Genomic DNA, 21855 nt, shown 5'->3' on the forward strand with positions numbered 1-21855 from the left:
GTCAGTGTACAGATCTCCCTCTGAGAGAGAGGGACAGAGAGACACCGGTCAGTGTACAGATCTCCCTCTGAGAAAGAGGGACAGAGAGACACCGGTCAGTGAAGAGATCTCCCCCTGAGAGAGAGGGACAGAGAGACACCGGTCAGTGTATGGATCTCCCTGTGAGAGAGAGTGACAGAGAGACACCGGTCAGTGTACAGATCTCCCTGTGAGTGAGAGGGACAGAAAGACACCGGTCAGTGTATGGAACTCCCCGTGAGATACAGGGACTGAGAGACACTGGTCAGTGTCCAGATCTCCCCCTGAGAGAGAGGTACAGAGAGACACCAGTCAGTGTACAGATCTCCCCCTGAGAGAGAGGGACAGAGTGACACCGGTCAGTGTATGGATCTCCCCCTGAGAGAGAGGGACTGAGAGACACTGGTCAGTGTCCAGATCCCCCCCCTGAGAGAGAGGGACAGAGAGACACCAGTCAGTGTACAGATCTCCCCCTGAGAGAGAGGGACTGAGAAACACTGGTCAGTGTCCAGATCTCCCCCTGAGAGAGAGGGACAGAGAAACACCGGTCTGTGTACAGATCTCCCCCTGAGAGAGAGGGACTGAGAGACACTTGTCAGTGTCCAGATCCCTCCCTCAGTGAGAGGGACCGAGAGACACTGGTTAGTGTACAGATGTCCCCCTGAGAGAGAGGGACAGAGTGACACCGGTCAGTGTATGGAACTCCCCGTGCGATAGAGGGACTGAGAGACACTGGTCAGTGTCCAGATCTCCCCCTGAGAGAGAGGGACAGAGAGACACCAGTCAGTGTACAGATCTCCCCTTGAGAGAGAAGGACTGAAAGACACTGGTCAGTGTTCAGATCCCGCCCCCTGAGAGAGAAGGACTGAGAGACACTGGTCAGTGTCCAGATCTCCCCCTGAGAGAGAGGGACAGAGAGACACCGGTCAGTGTACAGATTTCCCCCTGAGAGAGAGGGACAAGTAGACATTTGTCAGTGTACAGATCTCCCTCTGAGAAAGAGGGACTGTGAGACACTGGTCAGTTTACAGATCTCCCACTGAGAGAGAGGGACTGAGAGACACTGGTCAGTGTACAGATCTCCCTCTGAGAGAGAGGGACAGACAGACACCGGTCAGTGTACAGATCTCCCTCTGAGAAAGAGGGACAGAGAGACACCGGTCTGTGATGAGATCTCCCCCTGAGAGAGAGGGACAGAGAGACACCGGTCAGTGTATGGATCTCCCTGTGAGAGAGAGTGACAGAGAGACACCGGTCAGTGTACAGATCTCCCTGTGAGTGAGAGGGACAGAGAGACACCGATCAGTGTATGGATCTCCCTGTGAGAGAGAGGGACAGAGAGACACCTGTCAGTGTATGGATCTCCCCCTGAGAGAGAGGTACTGAGAGACACCGGTCAGTGTACAGAGCTCCCCCTGAGAGAGAGGGACTGAGAGACACCGGTGAGTGTACAGATCTCCCCCTGAGAGACACAAGTCAGTTTACAGGTCTCCCCCTGAGAGAGAGGGACAGAGAGTCACCGGTTAGTGTACAGATCTCCCTCTGAGAGAGAGGGAATGAGAGACACTGGTCAGTGTCCAGATCCCTCCCTGAGTGAGAGGGACCGAGAGACACTGGTCAGTGTACAGATCTCCCCCTGAGAGAGAGGGACTGAGAGACACTGGTCAGTGTCCAGATCTCCCCCTGAGAGAGAGGTACAGAGAGACACCAGTCAGTGTACAGATCTCCCCCTGAGAGAGAGGGACAGAGTGACACCGGTCAGTGTATGGAACTCCCCGTGAGATAGAGGGACTGAGAGACACTGGTCAGTGTCCAGATCTCCCCCTGAGAGAGAGGTACAGAGAGATACCAGTCAGTGTACAGATCTCCCCCTGAGAGAGAGGGACAGGTTGACACCGGTCAGTGTATGGATCTCCCCCTGAGAGAGAGGGACAAGTAGACACTTGTCAGTGTACAGATCTCCCTCTGAGAAAGAGGGACTGTGAGACACTGGTCAGTTTACAGATCTCCCACTGAGAGAGAGGGACTGAGAGACACTGGTCAGTGTACAGATCTCCCTCTGAGAGAGAGGGACAGAGAGACACCGGTCAGTGAAGAGATCTCCCCCTGCGAGAGAGGGACAGAGAGACACCGGTCAGTGTATGGATCTCCCTGTGAGAGAGAGTGACAGAGAGACACCGGTCAGTGTACAGATCTCCCTGTGAGTGAGAGGGACAGAGAGACACCGATCAGTGTATGGATCTCCCTGTGAGAGAGAGGGACAGAGAGACACCTGTCAGTGTATGGATCTCCCCCTGAGAGAGAGGTACTGAGAGACACCGGTCAGTGTACAGAGCTCCCCCTGAGCGAAAGGGACTGAGAGACACCGGTGAGTGTACAGATCTCCCCCTGAGAGACACAAGTCAGTTTACAGATCTCCCCCTGAGAGAGAGGGACAGAGAGTCACCGGTTAGTGTACAGATCTCCCTCTGAGAGAGAGGGAATGAGAGACACTGGTCAGTGTCCAGATCCCTCCCTGAGTGAGAGGGACCGAGAGACACTGGTCAGTGTACAGATCTCCCCCTGAGAGAGAGGGACTGAGAGACACTGGTCAGTGTCCAGATCTCCCCCTGAGAGAGAGGTTCAGAGAGACACCAGTCAGTGTACAGATCTCCCCCTGAGAGAGAGGGACAGAGTGACACCGGTCAGTGTATGGAACTCCCCGTGAGATACAGGGACTGAGAGACACTGGTCAGTGTCCAGATCTCCCCCTGAGAGAGAGGTACAGAGAGACACCAGTCAGTGTACAGATCTCCCCCTGAGAGAGAGGGACAGAGTGACACCGGTCAGTGTATGGATCTCCCCCTGAGAGAGAGGGACTGAGAGACACTGGTCAGTGTCCAGATCCCCCCCCTGAGAGAGAGCGACTGAGAGACTCCGGTCTGTGTCCAGATCTCCCCCTGAGAGAGAGGGACAGAGAGACACCAGTCAGTGTACAGATCTCCCCCTGAGAGAGAGGGACTGAGAAACACTGGTCAGTGTCCAGATCTCCCCCTGAGAGAGAGGGACAGAGAAACACCGGTCTGTGTACAGATCTCCCCCTGAGAGAGAGGGACTGAGAGACACTTGTCAGTGTCCAGATCCCTCCCTCAGTGAGAGGGACCGAGAGACACTGGTCAGTGTACAGATGTCCCCCTGAGAGAGAGGGACAGAGTGACACCGGTCAGTGTATGGAACTCCCCGTGCGATAGAGGGACTGAGAGACACTGGTCAGTGTCCAGATCTCCCCCTGAGAGAGAGGGACAGAGAGACACCAGTCAGTGTACAGATCTCCCCTTGAGAGAGAAGGACTGAAAGACACTGGTCAGTGTTCAGATCCCGCACCCTGAGAGAGAAGGACTGAGAGACACTGGTCAGTGTCCAGATCTCCCCCTGAGAGAGAGGGACAGAGAGACACCGGTCAGTGTACAGATTTCCCCCTGAGAGAGAGGGACAAGTAGACATTTGTCAGTGTACAGATCTCCCTCTGAGAAAGAGGGACTGTGAGACACTGGTCAGTTTACAGATCTCCCACTGAGAGAGAGGGACTGAGAGACACTGGTCAGTGTACAGATCTCCCTCTGAGAGAGAGGGACAGACAGACACCGGTCAGTGTACAGATCTCCCTCTGAGAAAGAGGGACAGAGAGACACCGGTCTGTGATGAGATCTCCCCCTGAGAGAGAGGGACAGAGAGACACCGGTCAGTGTATGGATCTCCCTGTGAGAGATAGTGACAGAGAGACACCGGTCAGTGTACAGATCTCCCTGTGAGTGAGAGGGACAGAGAGACACCGATCAGTGTATGGATCTCCCTGTGAGAGAGAGGGACAGAGAGACACCTGTCAGTGTATGGATCTCCCCCTGAGAGAGAGGTACTGAGAGACACCGGTCAGTGTACAGAGCTCCCCCTGAGAGAGAGGGACTGAGAGACACCGGTGAGTGTACAGATCTCCCCCTGAGAGACACAAGTCAGTTTACAGATCTCCCCCTGAGAGAGAGGGACAGAGAGTCACCGGTTAGTGTACAGATCTCCCTCTGAGAGAGAGGGAATGAGAGACACTGGTCAGTGTCCAGATCCCTCCCTGAGTGAGAGGGACCGAGAGACACTGGTCAGTGTACAGATCTCCCCCTGAGAGAGAGGGACTGAGAGACACTGGTCAGTGTCCAGATCTCCCCCTGAGAGAGAGGTACAGAGAGACACCAGTCAGTGTACAGATCTCCCCCTGAGAGAGAGGGACAGAGTGACACCGGTCAGTGTATGGAACTCCCCGTGAGATAGAGGGACTGAGAGACACTGGTCAGTGTCCAGATCTCCCCCTGAGAGAGAGGTACAGAGAGATACCAGTCAGTGTACAGATCTCCCCCTGAGAGAGAGGGACAGAGTGACACCGGTCAGTGTATGGATCTCCCCCTGAGAGAGAGGGACTGAGAGACACTGGTCTGTGTCCAGATCCCCCCCCTGAGAGAGAGCGACTGAGAGACTCCGGTCTGTGTCCAGATCTCCCCCTGAGAGAGAGGGACAGAGAGACACCAGTCAGTGTACAGATCTCCCCCTGAGAGAGAGGGACTGAGAAACACTGGTCAGTGTCCAGATCTCCCCCTGAGAGAGAGGGACAGAGAAACACCGGTCTGTGTACATATCTCCCCCTGAGAGAGAGGGACTGAGAGACACTTGTCAGTGTCCAGATCCCTCCCTGAGTGAGAGGGACCGAGAGACACTGGTCAGTGTACAGATCTCCCCCTGAGAGAGAGGGACAGAGTGACACCGGTCAGTGTATGGAACTCCCCGTGAGATAGAGGGACTGAGAGACACTGGTCAGTGTCCAGATCTCCCCCTGAGAGAGAGGGACAGAGAGACACCAGTCAGTGTACAGATCTCCCCTTGAGAGAGAAGGACTGAAAGACACTGGTCAGTGTTCAGATCCCGCCCCCTGAGAGAGAAGGACTGAGAGACACTGGTCAGTGTCCAGATCTCCCCCTGAGAGAGAGGGACTGAGAGACACTGGTGAGTGTCCAGATCTCCCCCTGAGAGAGTGATGCACCATCAATAACTCACGCCGAGACTTAGGAAGTGAGATATCGGCTTTTATTGACTGAAGGACAACTCTACATCCTGGGGAAAATGAGGGAGAGCAGCAGGCCACAGTCGCCTTTATACAGGGGTCTGTGGGAGGAGCCACAGGGGTAGTCAGCAGGGTCTTGGGAGGAGCCACAGGAGCAGTCAGACAGGTATATCTAGTTCACCACATTCACCCCCCCTTTGTTTAAAAAAAAATTCCCAAGCATATTTACAGGTTAAGTCGATCAGGTGGTCGAATCGTTCGCTGCGATCTACGTAGCTCCGGCTGCAATTGCACAGGAGCCGGAGGTGATGACGGCACAGGTGCCGGAGGTGGTGTGTGCTCCGAAGGCGGAGAGTGGGTTAATTCTGTCCCAACAGGAGGTGTCAGGGACCCCTCGCGTGTGAGCGAGGGCCCTGGAACAGACGCATACGGAGTCTGTGTGGGGCACGGGGCGTGCGGAGTCACCTCGGGTACAGGGTGCATAGTTACCGTGGAGTGCTCGGGGTAGTGGTCTGCTGCTCCGGCGGGCGCCAGGTCGCGGACAGAGACCGTGTCCTCCCGCCCATCAGGCAAGACCACGTAGGCATACTGGGGATTAGCATGCAGGAGGTGAACCTTCTCGACCAGTGGTGAGTACTTATTACTCCTCGCATGTTTACGCAGCAGCACTGGCCCCGGGGACGTCAGCCAAATTGGCAGGGTGGTCCCAGTGACAGACTTCCTGGGAAAAGAGAATAAGCGTTCGTGAGGGGTGGCATTAGTGGACGTACACAACAGGGAGCGGATAGAGTGGAGTGCCTCAGGGAGGACCTCCTGCCATCGGGAGACCGGCAACCCTTGTGACTTAAGGGCTAAAAGTATGGCCTTCCACACTGTGGCATTCTCCCTCTCCACCTGGCCATTCCCCCGGGGATTATAACTCGTGGTGCGACTAGTAGCTATGCCCCTAGCAAGCAGGAACCGGCGCAACTCGTCACTCATAAAGGAGGACCCTCTATCACTGTGGACATAGCAGGGATATCCGAACAGTGTGAAGAGCTGGCGCAGGACTTTGATGACCGACGTGGTAGTAGTGTCGGGGCAGGGAACGGCAAAGGGGAATCGCGAGTACTCGTCAATAATACTGAGAAAGTAGACATTGCGGTCGGTGGAGGGAAGGGGGCCCTTAAAGTCAATACTCAGTCGCTCAAAAGGGCGGGTGGCCTTGACAAGCTGCGCAGTGTCAGGACGGTAGAAGTGCGGTTTGCACTCAGCGCAGATCTGGCAGTCCCTGGTCATCGTCCTGATGTCCTCCAGGGAGTACGGCAGGTTCCGGGCTTTAATGAAGTGATAAAACCGGGTGACCCCCGGGTGGCAAAGTTGGGCATGAAGGGCATACAGCTGGTCGAGCTGGGCACTAGCACACGGTCCCCGGGATAGGGCATCAGACGGTTCATTGAGCCTGCCAGGCCGGTACAGGATATCGTAAGTATAGGTGGAGAGTTCTATTCTCCATCGCAAAATTTTATCATTTTTGATTTTGCCCCGCTGTTGGCTGCTGAACATGAACGCAACCGAGCGCTGGTCGGTCAGCAAGGTGAACCTTCTGCCGGCGAGATAGTGCCTCCAGTGCCGAATAGCTTCCACTATGGCTTGGGCTTCTTTCTCCACCGTGGAGTGCCGAAGTTCAGAGCCTTGAAGGGTACGAGAAAAAAACGCCACTGGCCTGCCTTCTTGATTGAGGGTAGCAGCCAGCGCGACGTCAGAGGCGTCACTCTCTACTTGGAAGGGAATGGTCTCGTCTACCGCATGCATCGTTGCTTTGGCAATGTCCCCTTTAATGCAGCTGAAGGCCGCTCGGGCCTCGGCAGAGAGGGGAAAGGTGGTAGACTTGACCAGGGGGCGGGCCTTGTCTGCGTAATGGGGAACCCATTGGGCGTAATAGGAAAAAAAACCCAGGCACCGCCGGAGGGCCTTGAGAGTAGTGGGAAGAGGGAGTTCTAACAGGGGGCGCATACGGTCGGGGTCAGGGCCAATGACCCCGTTCTCCACGACATACCCAAGGATAGCGAGCCGTGTGGTTCTGAACACACACTTGTCCTTGTTATAAGTGAGGTTCAAAGCATCGGCCACCTGGAAAAAACGCTGGAGGTTGGCGTCATGGTCCGACCAGTCGCGACCACAGATGGTGATGTTATCTAGATAGGGAAATGTGGCCGTCAGTTTGTACTGGTCCACCATCCGGTCCATCTCCCTCTGGAAGACTGAGACCCCATTTGTGACACCAAATGGGACGCGCAGAAAGTGATAGAGCCTGCCACCCGCCTCGAAGGCGGTGTAGGGGCGGTCCTCTGGGCGGATGGGGAGCTGGTGATAAGCGGATTTCAGATCAATTGTCGAGTACACCTTGTACTGAGCTATCTGGTTGACCATATCCGCGATGCGGGGTAGGGGGTACGCGTCAAGCTGCGTGAATCTATTGATGGTCTGGCTGTAGTCCACAACCATCCTATTTTTCTGCCCAGTCCGAACAACGACCACCTGGGACCGCCATGGGCTTGTGCTTGGCTCAATGATCCCCTCCCTGAGCAGCCGCTGCACCTCTGAATGAATAAAGGCCCTGTCCCCCGCACTGTACCTCCTACTTTTAGTTGCCACAGGTTTACAGTCGGGGGTCAGGTTGGTGAACAGCGATGGGGGAGGGATCTTGAGGGTGGAGAGGTTGCAAATAGTGTCAGCAGCACAGCTATCGGCATGGTGCTGGGCGGGATGTGGGGTTCGGGGTGTATGTGCGTGTGGTAACGGAGTATATGGCGAAGTCCCACCAAACTGAGGATTCCTGACAGTGAGTGGTGGGAGGGGCCCGTCATATGCCATAGTCACACTTTTGAGATGGCTCTGGAAGTCCAGCCCCAATAGCACAGGTGCGCACAGTCGAGGCATGACCAGGAACGCAAAGTTCCGATATTCTGTGCCCTGCACCACCAATGTCGCTACACAACCCACCCGGATGTCTGTGGAATGCGACCCTGAAGCCAAGGTGATCCTCTGACATACCGGCCGTGTCACGAGTCCACAGCGTTGCACTGTGTCCGGGTCAATAAAACTCTCAGTGCTGCCCGTGTCAAACAGGCAGCGAGTCCTGTGCCCCTCCACCAGGATGTCCATCATCGACCTTGCGAGCTGGTGCGGAGCGCTTTGATCGAGGGTCACGGAAGCCAGCGTAGAACGGGGCGTGTCGGGGGCGGGGCCTGGTGACGCCAGCAAAGATGGCCGCTCACATCCGGGCATGCAAGATGGCGAGGCGGGGGCGGGGCCTGGTGACGCCGGCAAAGATGGCCGCTCACATCCGGGCATGCAAGAGGGCGGCTCCCAGGTCGCACACGGGTAGGTAGGGGCGGGGCCAGGTGACGCCGGCAAAGATGGTTGTCCACATCCGGTCATGCAAAATGGCGGCCCCCAGGTCTCAGACGCGGCGCTGCTCGACCCCGGGCGCGGTTTAGATTTACAGACCTTGGCGAAATGGCCCTTCTTCCCACAGCGGGAACAAGTCGCTTCGCGCGCCGGACAGAGTTCTCGTGCATGTTTCCGAAGCCCACAAAAGTAACAGAGTCTCATACCTGGCGAATTCGTGGGGTTTGAGATACCGCGACTGGCTGCGGCGTTGGCGAATTCGCTCGGAACCGGGGAATGGCTCGGTTGGACTTCTTCGGCGTACAGTTGCGCAGCCTCTATCGAACTGGCCGTCTCTATCGCAGAGCGTAAGGTAAGATCAGCTTTTTCCAGCAGCCGCTGGCGGATACACACTGACCGAACCCCAGTCACAAAAGCGTCTCGGACCAAGAGTTCCTTATGCTGTTCCGCTGAGAGCGCTTTGCAGTCACAGTCCCGCGCGAGTACCAGTAACTCGCGAAGAAATTCAGCAGTCGACTCCGTAGGCCGCTGTTTTCGCGTGGCCAAGCGGTGCCGTGCATAAACTGGATTTACTGGCGGCAGGTACTGTCTTCGGAGGGCGGCAAGCGCCTCCTCGTAGGTGGATATGTCCCTGATGAACGAATAAACTTTTGGGGCGACCCTCGAGAAGAGAAGTTTGTGCCGAACAGCCGAATCGGTGGCACGAACCTCCTCTAAGTACGATTGGAAGCACACCAGCCAGTGTTCAAAGGCAAGAGCTGCTCCCGGGTCTCGGGGGTCCAAGTCTAGGCGTTCTGGGCGTAAAGCGGTTTCCATGTTGTAACTTTCAGTCAATAAAATTGATGCACCATCAATAACTCACGCCGAGACTTAGGAAGTGAGATATCGGCTTTTATTGACTGAAGGACAACACTACATCCTGGGGAAAATGAGGGAGAGCAGCAGGCCACAGTCGCCTTTATACAGGGGTCTGTGGGAGGAGCCACAGGGGTAGTCAGCAGGGTCTTGGGAGGAGCCACAGGAGCAGTCAGACAGGTATATCTAGTTCACCACAGAGAGAGGGTCAGAGAAACACCTGTCAGTGTACAGATCTCCGCCTGAGAGAGAGGGACCGAGAGACACTGGTCAGTGTACAGATCTCCACCTGAGAGTGAGGGACAGAGAGACACCTGTCAGTGTACAGATCCCTCTCTGAGAGAGAGGGACTGAGAGACACAGGTCAGTGTCCAGATCTCCCCCTGAGAGAGAGGGACAGAGAAACACCGGTCAATGTACAGATCTCCCCCTGAGAGAGACGGTCCGGGAGACACCGGTCAGTGTACAGATCTCCCCCTGAGAGAGAGGGACAGAGAGATTCCTGTCAGTGTACAGATCTCCCCCGAGAGACACCAGTCAGTGTACAGATCTCCCCCTGAGAGAGAGGGACAGAGAGACACCGGTCAGTGTACAGATCTCCCCCTGAGAGAGAGGGACAAGTAGACACTTGTCAGTGTACAGATCTCCCTCTGAGAAAGAGGGACTGAGAGACACTGGTCAGTTTACAGATCTCCCACTGAGAGAGAGGGACTGAGAGACAATGGTCAGTGTACAGATCTCCCTCTGAGAGAGAGGGAATGAGAGACACTGGTCAGTGTCCAGATCCCTCCCTGAGTGAGAGGGACCGAGAGACACTGGTCAGTGTACAGATCTCCCCCTGAGAGAGAGGGACTGAGAGACACTGGTCAGTGTCCAGATCTCCCCCTGAGAGAGAGGTACAGAGAGACACCAGTCAGTGTACAGATCTCCCCCTGAGAGAGAGGGACAGAGTGACACCGGTCAGTGTATGGAACTCCCCGTGAGATAGAGGGACTGAGAGACACTGGTCAGTGTCCAGATCTCCCCCTGAGAGAGAGGTACAGAGAGATACCAGTCAGTGTACAGATCTCCCCCTGAGAGAGAGGGACAGGTTGACACCGGTCAGTGTATGGATCTCCCCCTGAGAGAGAGGGACAAGTAGACACTTGTCAGTGTACAGATCTCCCTCTGAGAAAGAGGGACTGTGAGACACTGGTCAGTTTACAGATCTCCCACTGAGAGAGAGGGACTGAGAGACACTGGTCAGTGTACAGATCTCCCTCTGAGAGAGAGGGACAGACAGACACCGGTCAGTGTACAGATCTCCCTCTGAGAAAGAGGGACAGAGAGACACCGGTCAGTGAAGAGATCTCCCCCTGCGAGAGAGGGACAGAGAGACACCGGTCAGTGTATGGATCTCCCTGTGAGAGAGAGTGACAGAGAGACACCGGTCAGTGTACAGATCTCCCTGTGAGTGAGAGGGACAGAGAGACACCGATCAGTGTATGGATCTCCCTGTGAGAGAGAGGGACAGAGAGACACCTGTCAGTGTATGGATCTCCCCCTGAGAGAGAGGTACTGAGAGACACCGGTCAGTGTACAGAGCTCCCCCTGAGCGAAAGGGACTGAGAGACACCGGTGAGTGTACAGATCTCCCCCTGAGAGACACAAGTCAGTTTACAGATCACCCCCTGAGAGAGAGGGACAGAGAGTCACCGGTTAGTGTACAGATCTCCCTCTGAGAGAGAGGGAATGAGAGACACTGGTCAGTGTCCAGATCCCTCCCTGAGTGAGAGGGACCGAGAGACACTGGTCAGTGTACAGATCTCCCCCTGAGAGAGAGGGACTGAGAGACACTGGTCAGTGTCCAGATCTCCCCCTGAGAGAGAGGTTCAGAGAGACACCAGTCAGTGTACAGATCTCCCCCTGAGAGAGAGGGACAGAGTGACACCGGTCAGTGTATGGAACTCCCCGTGAGATACAGGGACTGAGAGACACTGGTCAGTGTCCAGATCTCCCCCTGAGAGAGAGGTACAGAGAGACACCAGTCAGTGTACAGATCTCCCCCTGAGAGAGAGGGACAGAGTGACACCGGTCAGTGTATGGATCTCCCCCTGAGAGAGAGGGACTGAGAGACACTGGTCAGTGTCCAGATCCCCCCCCTGAGAGAGAGCGACTGAGAGACTCCGGTCTGTGTCCAGATCTCCCCCTGAGAGAGAGGGACAGAGAGACACCAGTCAGTGTACAGATCTCCCCCTGAGAGAGAGGGACTGAGAAACACTGGTCAGTGTCCAGATCTCCCCCTGAGAGAGAGGGACAGAGAAACACCGGTCTGTGTACAGATCTCCCCCTGAGAGAGAGGGACTGAGAGACACTTGTCAGTGTCCAGATCCCTCCCTCAGTGAGAGGGACCGAGAGACACTGGTCAGTGTACAGATGTCCCCCTGAGAGAGAGGGACAGAGTGACACCGGTCAGTGTATGGAACTCCCCGTGCGATAGAGGGACTGAGAGACACTGGTCAGTGTCCAGATCTCCCCCTGAGAGAGAGGGACAGAGAGACACCAGTCAGTGTACAGATCTCCCCTTGAGAGAGAAGGACTGAAAGACACTGGTCAGTGTTCAGATCCCGCCCCCTGAGAGAGAAGGACTGAGAGACACTGGTCAGTGTCCAGATCTCCCCCTGAGAGAGAGGGACAGAGAGACACCGGTCAGTGTACAGATTTCCCCCTGAGAGAGAGGGACAAGTAGACATTTGTCAGTGTACAGATCTCCCTCTGAGAAAGAGGGACTGTGAGACACTGGTCAGTTTACAGATCTCCCACTGAGAGAGAGGGACTGAGAGACACTGGTCAGTGTACAGATCTCCCTCTGAGAGAGAGGGACAGACAGACACCGGTCAGTGTACAGATCTCCCTCTGAGAAAGAGGGACAGAGAGACACCGGTCTGTGATGAGATCTCCCCCTGAGAGAGAGGGACAGAGAGACACCGGTCAGTGTATGGATCTCCCTGTGAGAGATAGTGACAGAGAGACACCGGTCAGTGTACAGATCTCCCTGTGAGTGAGAGGGACAGAGAGACACCGATCAGTGTATGGATCTCCCTGTGAGAGAGAGGGACAGAGAGACACCTGTCAGTGTATGGATCTCCCCCTGAGAGAGAGGTACTGAGAGACACCGGTCAGTGTACAGAGCTCCCCCTGAGAGAGAGGGACTGAGAGACACCGGTGAGTGTACAGATCTCCCCCTGAGAGACACAAGTCAGTTTACAGATCTCCCCCTGAGAGAGAGGGACAGAGAGTCACCGGTTAGTGTACAGATCTCCCTCTGAGAGAGAGGGAATGAGAGACACTGGTCAGTGTCCAGATCCCTCCCTGAGTGAGAGGGACCGAGAGACACTGGTCAGTGTACAGATCTCCCCCTGAGAGAGAGGGACTGAGAGACACTGGTCAGTGTCCAGATCTCCCCCTGAGAGAGAGGTACAGAGAGACACCAGTCAGTGTACAGATCTCCCCCTGAGAGAGAGGGACAGAGTGACACCGGTCAGTGTATGGAACTCCCCGTGAGATAGAGGGACTGAGAGACACTGGTCAGTGTCCAGATCTCCCCCTGAGAGAGAGGTACAGAGAGATACCAGTCAGTGTACAGATCTCCCCCTGAGAGAGAGGGACAGAGTGACACCGGTCAGTGTATGGATCTCCCCCTGAGAGAGAGGGACTGAGAGACACTGGTCTGTGTCCAGATCCCCCCCCTGAGAGAGAGCGACTGAGAGACTCCGGTCTGTGTCCAGATCTCCCCCTGAGAGAGAGGGACAGAGAGACACCAGTCAGTGTACAGATCTCCCCCTGAGAGAGAGGGACTGAGAAACACTGGTCAGTGTCCAGATCTCCCCCTGAGAGAGAGGGACAGAGAAACACCGGTCTGTGTACAGATCTCCCCCTGAGAGAGAGGGACTGAGAGACACTTGTCAGTGTCCAGATCCCTCCCTGAGTGAGAGGGACCGAGAGACACTGGTCAGTGTACAGATCTCCCCCTGAGAGAGAGGGACAGAGTGACACCGGTCAGTGTATGGAACTCCCCGTGAGATAGAGGGACTGAGAGACACTGGTCAGTGTCCAGATCTCCCCCTGAGAGAGAGCGACAGAGAGACACCAGTCAGTGTACAGATCTCCCCTTGAGAGAGAAGGACTGAAAGACACTGGTCAGTGTTCAGATCCCGCCCATCTGAGAGAGAAGGACTGAGAGACACTGGTCAGTGTCCAGATCTCCCCCTGAGAGAGAGGGACTGAGAGACACTGGTGAGTGTCCAGATCTCCCCCTGAGAGAGTGATGCACCATCAATAACTCACGCCGAGACTTAGGAAGTGAGATATCGGCTTTTATTGACTGAAGGACAACACTACATCCTGGGGAAAATGAGGGAGAGCAGCAGGCCACAGTCGCCTTTATACAGGGGTCTGTGGGAGGAGCCACAGGGGTAGTCAGCAGGGTCTTGGGAGGAGCCACAGGAGCAGTCAGACAGGTATATCTAGTTCACCACATTCACCCCCCCTTTGTTTAAAAAAAAATTCCCAAGCATATTTACAGGTTAAGTCGATCAGGTGGTCGAATCGTTCGCTGCGATCTACGTAGCTCCGGCTGCAATTGCACAGGAGCCGGAGGTGATGACGGCACAGGTGCCGGAGGTGGTGTGTGCTCCGAAGGCGGAGAGTGGGTTAATTCTGTCCCAACAGGAGGTGTCAGGGACCCCTCGCGTGTGAGCGAGGGCCCTGGAACAGACGCATACGGAGTCTGTGTGGGGCACGGGGCGTGCGGAGTCACCTCGGGTACAGGGTGCATAGTTACCGTGGAGTGCTCGGGGTAGTGGTCTGCTGCTCCGGCGGGCGCCAGGTCGCGGACAGAGACCGTGTCCTCCCGCCCATCAGGCAAGACCACGTAGGCATACTGGGGATTAGCATGCAGGAGGTGAACCTTCTCGACCAGTGGTGAGTACTTATTACTCCTCGCATGTTTACGCAGCAGCACTGGCCCCGGGGACGTCAGCCAAATTGGCAGGGTGGTCCCAGTGACAGACTTCCTGGGAAAAGAGAATAAGCGTTCGTGAGGGGTGGCATTAGTGGACGTACACAACAGGGAGCGGATAGAGTGGAGTGCCTCAGGGAGGACCTCCTGCCATCGGGAGACCGGCAACCCTTGTGACTTAAGGGCTAAAAGTATGGCCTTCCACACTGTGGCATTCTCCCTCTCCACCTGGCCATTCCCCCGGGGATTATAACTCGTGGTGCGACTAGTAGCTATGCCCCTAGCAAGCAGGAACCGGCGCAACTCGTCACTCATAAAGGAGGACCCTCTATCACTGTGGACATAGCAGGGATATCCGAAAAGTGTGAAGAGCTGGCGCAGGACTTTGATGACCGACGTGGTAGTAGTGTCGGGGCAGGGAACGGCAAAGGGGAATCGCGAGTACTCGTCAATAATACTGAGAAAGTAGACATTGCGGTCGGTGGAGGGAAGGGGGCCCTTAAAGTCAATACTCAGTCGCTCAAAAGGGCGGGTGGCCTTGACAAGCTGCGCAGTGTCAGGACGGTAGAAGTGCGGTTTGCACTCAGCGCAGATCTGGCAGTCCCTGGTCATCGTCCTGATGTCCTCCAGGGAGTACGGCAGGTTCCGGGCTTTAATGAAGTGATAAAACCGGGTGACCCCCGGGTGGCAAAGTTGGGCATGAAGGGCATACAGCTGGTCGAGCTGGGCACTAGCACACGGTCCCCGGGATAGGGCATCAGACGGTTCATTGAGCCTGCCAGGCCGGTACAGGATATCGTAAGTATAGGTGGAGAGTTCTATTCTCCATCGCAAAATTTTATCATTTTTGATTTTGCCCCGCTGTTGGCTGCTGAACATGAACGCAACCGAGCGCTGGTCGGTCAGCAAGGTGAACCTTCTGCCGGCGAGATAGTGCCTCCAGTGCCGAATAGCTTCCACTATGGCTTGGGCTTCTTTCTCCACCGTGGAGTGCCGAAGTTCAGAGCCTTGAAGGGTACGAGAAAAAAACGCCACTGGCCTGCCTTCTTGATTGAGGGTAGCAGCCAGCGCGACGTCAGAGGCGTCACTCTCTACTTGGAAGGGAATGGTCTCGTCTACCGCATGCATCGTTGCTTTGGCAATGTCCCCTTTAATGCAGCTGAAGGCCGCTCGGGCCTCGGCAGAGAGGGGAAAGGTGGTAGACTTGACCAGGGGGCGGGCCTTGTCTGCGTAATGGGGAACCCATTGGGCGTAATAGGAAAAAAAAACCCAGGCACCGCCGGAGGGCCTTGAGAGTAGTGGGAAGAGGGAGTTCTAACAGGGGGCGCATACGGTCGGGGTCAGGGCCAATGACCCCGTTCTCCACGACATACCCAAGGATAGCGAGCCGTGTGGTTCTGAACACACACTTGTCCTTGTTATAAGTGAGGTTCAAAGCATCGGCCACCTGGAAAAAACGCTGGAGGTTGGCGTCATGGTCCGACCAGTCGCGACCACAGATGGTGATGTTATCTAGATAGGGAAATGTGGCCGTCAGTTTGTACTGGTCCACCATCCGGTCCATCTCCCTCTGGAAGACTGAGACCCCATTTGTGACACCAAATGGGACGCGCAGAAAGTGATAGAGCCTGCCACCCGCCTCGAAGGCGGTGTAGGGGCGGTCCTCTGGGCGGATGGGGAGCTGGTGATAAGCGGATTTCAGATCAATTGTCGAGTACACCTTGTACTGAGCTATCTGGTTGACCATATCCGCGATGCGGGGTAGGGGGTACGCGTCAAGCTGCGTGAATCTATTGATGGTCTGGCTGTAGTCCACAACCATCCTATTTTTCTGCCCAGTCCGAACAACGACCACCTGGGACCGCCATGGGCTTGTGCTTGGCTCAATGATCCCCTCCCTGAGCAGCCGCTGCACCTCTGAATGAATAAAGGCCCTGTCCCCCGCACTGTACCTCCTACTTTTAGTTGCCACAGGTTTACAGTCGGGGGTCAGGTTGGTGAACAGCGATGGGGGAGGGATCTTGAGGGTGGAGAGGTTGCAAATAGTGTCAGCAGCACAGCTATCGGCATGGTGCTGGGCGGGATGTGGGGTTCGGGGTGTATGTGCGTGTGGTAACGGAGTATATGGCGAAGTCCCACCAAACTGAGGATTCCTGACAGTGAGTGGTGGGAGGGGCCCGTCATATGCCATAGTCACACTTTTGAGATGGCTCTGGAAGTCCAGCCCCAATAGCACAGGTGCGCACAGTCGAGGCATGACCAGGAACGCAAAGTTCCGATATTCTGTGCCCTGCACCACCAATGTCGCTACACAACCCACCCGGATGTCTGTGGAATGCGACCCTGAAGCCAAGGTGATCCTCTGACATACCGGCCGTGTCACGAGTCCACAGCGTTGCACTGTGTCCGGGTCAATAAAACTCTCAGTGCTGCCCGTGTCAAACAGGCAGCGAGTCCTGTGCCCCTCCACCAGGATGTCCATCATCGACCTTGCGAGCTGGTGCGGAGCGCTTTGATCGAGGGTCACGGAAGCCAGCGTAGAACGGGGCGTGTCGGGGGCGGGGCCTGGTGACGCCAGCAAAGATGGCCGCTCACATCCGGGCATGCAAGATGGCGAGGCGGGGGCGGGGCCTGGTGACGCCGGCAAAGATGGCCGCTCACATCCGGGCATGCAAGAGGGCGGCTCCCAGGTCGCACACGGGTAGGTAGGGGCGGGGCCAGGTGACGCCGGCAAAGATGGTTGTCCACATCCGGTCGGCGCTGCTCGACCCCGGGCGCGGTTTAGATTTACAGACCTTGGCGAAATGGCCCTTCTTCCCACAGCGGGAACAAGTCGCTTCGCGCGCCGGACAGAGTTCTCGTGCATGTTTCCGAAGCCCACAAAAGTAACAGAGTCTCATACCTGGCGAATTCGTGGGGTTTGAGATACCGCGACTGGCTGCGGCGTTGGCGAATTCGCTCGGAACCGGGGAATGGCTCGGTTGGACTTCTTCGGCGTACAGTTGCGCAGCCTCTATCGAACTGGCCGTCTCTATCGCAGAGCGTAAGGTAAGATCAGCTTTTTCCAGCAGCCGCTGGCGGATACACACTGACCGAACCCCAGTCACAAAAGCGTCTCGGACCAAGAGTTCCTTATGCTGTTCCGCTGAGAGCGCTTTGCAGTCACAGTCCCGCGCGAGTACCAGTAACTCGCGAAGAAATTCAGCAGTCGACTCCGTAGGCCGCTGTTTTCGCGTGGCCAAGCAGTGCCGTGCATAAACTGGATTTACTGGCCGCAGGTACTGTCTTCGGAGGGCGGCAAGCGCCTCCTCGTAGGTGGATATGTCCCTGATGAACGAATAAACTTTTGGGGCGACCCTCGAGAAGAGAAGTTTGTGCCGAACAGCCGAATCGGTGGCACGAACCTCCTCTAAGTACGATTGGAAGCACACCAGCCAGTGTTCAAAGGCAAGAGCTGCTCCCGGGTCTCGGGGGTCCAAGTCTAGGCGTTCTGGGCGTAAAGCGGTTTCCATGTTGTAACTTTCAGTCAATAAAATTGATGCACCATCAATAACTCACGCCGAGACTTAGGAAGTGAGATATCGGCTTTTATTGACTGAAGGACAACACTACATCCTGGGGAAAATGAGGGAGAGCAGCAGGCCACAGTCGCCTTTATACAGGGGTCTGTGGGAGGAGCCACAGGGGTAGTCAGCAGGGTCTTGGGAGGAGCCACAGGAGCAGTCAGACAGGTATATCTAGTTCACCACAGAGAGAGGGTCAGAGAAACACCTGTCAGTGTACAGATCTCCGCCTGAGAGAGAGGGACCGAGAGACACTGGTCAGTGTACAGATCTCCACCTGAGAGTGAGGGACAGAGAGACACCTGTCAGTGTACAGATCCCTCTCTGAGAGAGAGGGACTGAGAGACACAGGTCAGTGTCCAGATCTCCCCCTGAGAGAGAGGGACAGAGAAACACCGGTCAATGTACAGATCTCCCCCTGAGAGAGACGGTCCGGGAGACACCGGTCAGTGTACAGATCTCCCCCTGAGAGAGAGGGACAGAGAGATTCCTGTCAGTGTACAGATCTCCCCCGAGAGACACCAGTCAGTGTACAGATCTCCCCCTGAGAGAGAGGGACAGAGAGACACCGGTCAGTGTACAGATCTCCCCCTGAGAGAGAGGGACAAGTAGACACTTGTCAGTGTACAGATCTCCCTCTGAGAAAGAGGGACTGAGAGACACTGGTCAGTTTACAGATCTCCCACTGAGAGAGAGGGACTGAGAGACAATGGTCAGTGTACAGATCTCCCTCTGAGAGAGAGGGATAGAGAGACACCGGTCAGTGTACAGATCTCCCTCTGAGAAAGAGGGACAGAGAGACACCGGTGAGTGAAGAGATCTCCCCCTGAGAGAGAGGGACAGAGAGACACCGGTCAGTGTATGGATCTCCCTGTGAGAGAGAGTGACAGAGAGACACCGGTCAGTGTACAGATCTCCCTGTGAGTGAGAGGGACAGAAAGACACCGGTCAGTGTATGGATCTCCCTATGAGAGAGAGGGACAGAGAGACACCGGTCAGTGTATGGATCTCCCCCTGAGAGAGAGGGACTGAGAGACACCGGTCTGTGTAGAGATCTCCCCCTGAGAGAGAGGGACTGAGAGACACAGGTCAGTGTACAGATCTCCCCGAGAGAGAGGGACAGAGACACCTGTCAGTGTACAGATCTCCCTCTGAGAGAGAGGGACTGAGAGACACCGGTCAGTGTATGGATCTCCCTGTGAGAGTGAGGGACAGAGAGACACCGGTCAGTGTATGGATCTCCCTGTGAGAGAGAGGGACAGAGAGACACCGGTCAGTGTACAGATCTCCCCCTGAGAGAGAGGGACTGAGAGACACTGGTCAGTGTACAGATCTCCCCCTGAGAGAGAGGGACTGAGAGACACTGGTCAGTGTCCAGATCTCCCCATGAGAGAGAGGTACAGAGAGACACCAGTCAGTGTACAGTTCTCCCCCTGAGAGAGAGGGACAGAGTGACACCGGTCAGTGTATGGAACTCCCCGTGAGATAGAGGGACTGAGAGACACTGGTCAGTGTCCAGATCTCCCCCTGAGAGAGAGGTACAGAGAGACACCAGTCAGTGTACAGATCTCCCCCTGAGAGAGAGGGACAGAGTGACACTGGTCAGTGTATGGATCTCCCCCTGAGAGAGAGGGACTGAGAGACACTGGTCAGTGTCCAGATCCCCCCCCTGAGAGAGAGCGACTGAGAGACTCCGGTCTGTGTCCAGATCTCCCCCTGAGAGAGAGGGACTGAGAGACACTTGTCAGTGTCCAGATCCCTCCCTGAGTGAGAGGGACCGAGAGACACTGGTCACTGTCCAGATCTCCCTCTGAGAGAGAGGGACAGAGAGACACCGGTCAGTGTACAGATCTCCCCCTGAGAGAGAGGGACTGAGAAACACTGGTCAGTTTCCAGATCTCCCCCTGAGAGAGAGGGACAGAGAAACACCGGTCTGTGTACAGATCTCCCCCTGAGAGAGAGGGACTGAGAGACACTTGTCAGTGTCCAGATCCCTCCCTGAGTGAGAGGGACCGAGAGACACTGGTCAGTGTACATATCTCCCCCTGAGAGAGAGTGACAGAGTGACACCGGTCAGTGTATGGAACTCCCCATGAGATAGAGGGACTGAGAGACACTGGTCAGTGTCCAGATCTCCCCCTGAGAGAGAGGGACAGAGAGACACCAGTCAGTGTACAGATCTCCCCCTGAGAGAGAAGGACTGAAAGACACTGGTCAGTGTTCAGATCCCGCCCCCTGAGAGAGAAGGACTGAGAGACACTGGTCAGTGTCCAGATCTCCCCCTGAGAGAGAGGGACTGAGAGACACTGGTCAGTGTCCAGATCTCCCCCTGAGAGAGAGGGTCAGAGAAACACCTGTCAGTGTACAGATCTCCCCCTGAGAGAGAGGGACCGAGAGACACTGGTCAGTGTACAGATCTCCCCCTGAGAGAGAGGGACAGAGAGACACCTGTCAGTGTACAGATCCCTCTCTGAGAGAGAGGGACTGAGAGACACAGGTCAGTGTCCAGATCTCCCCCTGAGAGAGAGGGACAGAGAAACACCGGTCAGTGTACAGATCTCCCCCTGAGAGAGACGGTCTGGGAGACACCGGTCAGTGTACAGATCTCCCCCTGAGAGAGAGGGACAGAGAGACTCCGGTCAGTGTACAGATCTCCCCCGAGAGACACCAGTCAGTGTACAGATCTCCCCCTGAGAGAGAGGGACAGAGAGACACCGGTCAGTGTACAGATCTCCCCCTGAGAGAGAGGGACGAGTAGACACTTGTCAGTGTACAGTTCTCCCTCTGAGAAAGAGGGAATGAGAGACACTGGTCAGTTTACAGATCTCCCACTGAGAGAGAGGGACTGAGAGACACTGGTCAGTGTACAGATCTCCCTCTGAGAGAGAGGGACAGAGAGACACCGGTCAGTGTACAGATCTCCCTCTGAGAAAGAGGGACAGAGAGACACCGGTCAGTGAAGAGATCTCCCCCTGAGAGAGAGGGACAGAGAGACACCGGTCAGTGTATGGATCTCCCTGTGAGAGAGAGTGACAGAGAGACACCGGTCAGTGTACAGATCTCCCTGTGAGTGAGAGGGACAGAAAGACACCGGTCAGTGTATGGATCTCCCTATGAGAGAGAGGGACAGAGAGACACCGGTCAGTGTATGGATCTCCCCCTGAGAGAGAGGGACTGAGAGACAGCGGTCTGTGTACAGATCTCCCCCTGAGAGAGAGGGACAGAGAGACACAGGTCAGTGTACAGATCTCCCCGAGAGAGAGGGACAGAGACACCTGTCAGTGTACAGATCTCCCTCTGAGAGAGAGGGATGAGAGACACCGGTCAGTGTATGGATCTCCCTGTGAGAGAGAGGGACAGAGAGACACCGGTCAGTGTATGGATCTCCCCCTGAAAGAGCGGGAGAGAGAGACACTGGTCAGTGTACAGATCTCCCCCTGAGAGAGTGGGACCCAGAGACAGTGGTCAGTGTACAGATCTTCCCCTGAGAGATAGGGACAGAGAGACACCGGTCAGTGTACAGATCTCCCCCTGAGAGACACCACTCAGTGTACAGATCACCCCTGAGTGAGAGGGACAGAGATAAACCGGTCAGTGTACAGATCTCCCTCTGAGACAGACTGACTGAGAGACACCGGTCAGTGTACAGAGCTCCCCCTGAGAGAGAGTGACAGAGAGACACCGGTCAGTGTACAGATCTCCCTGTGAGTGAGAGGGACAGAAAGACACCGGTCAGTGTATGGATCTCCCTATGAGAGAGAGGGACAGAGAGACACCGGTCAGTGTATGGATCTCCCCCTGAGAGAGAGGGACTGAGAGACACCGGTCTGTGTAGAGATCTCCCCCTGAGAGAGAGGGACTGAGAGACACAGGTCAGTGTACAGATCTCACCGAGAGAGAGGGACAGAGACACCTGTCAGTGTACAGATCTCCCTCTGAGAGAG

This window comes from Hemitrygon akajei, chromosome 31 (genome assembly GCF_048418815.1).
Source record: "Hemitrygon akajei chromosome 31, sHemAka1.3, whole genome shotgun sequence".
In the NCBI taxonomy this organism is placed as follows: domain Eukaryota; kingdom Metazoa; phylum Chordata; class Chondrichthyes; order Myliobatiformes; family Dasyatidae; genus Hemitrygon; species Hemitrygon akajei.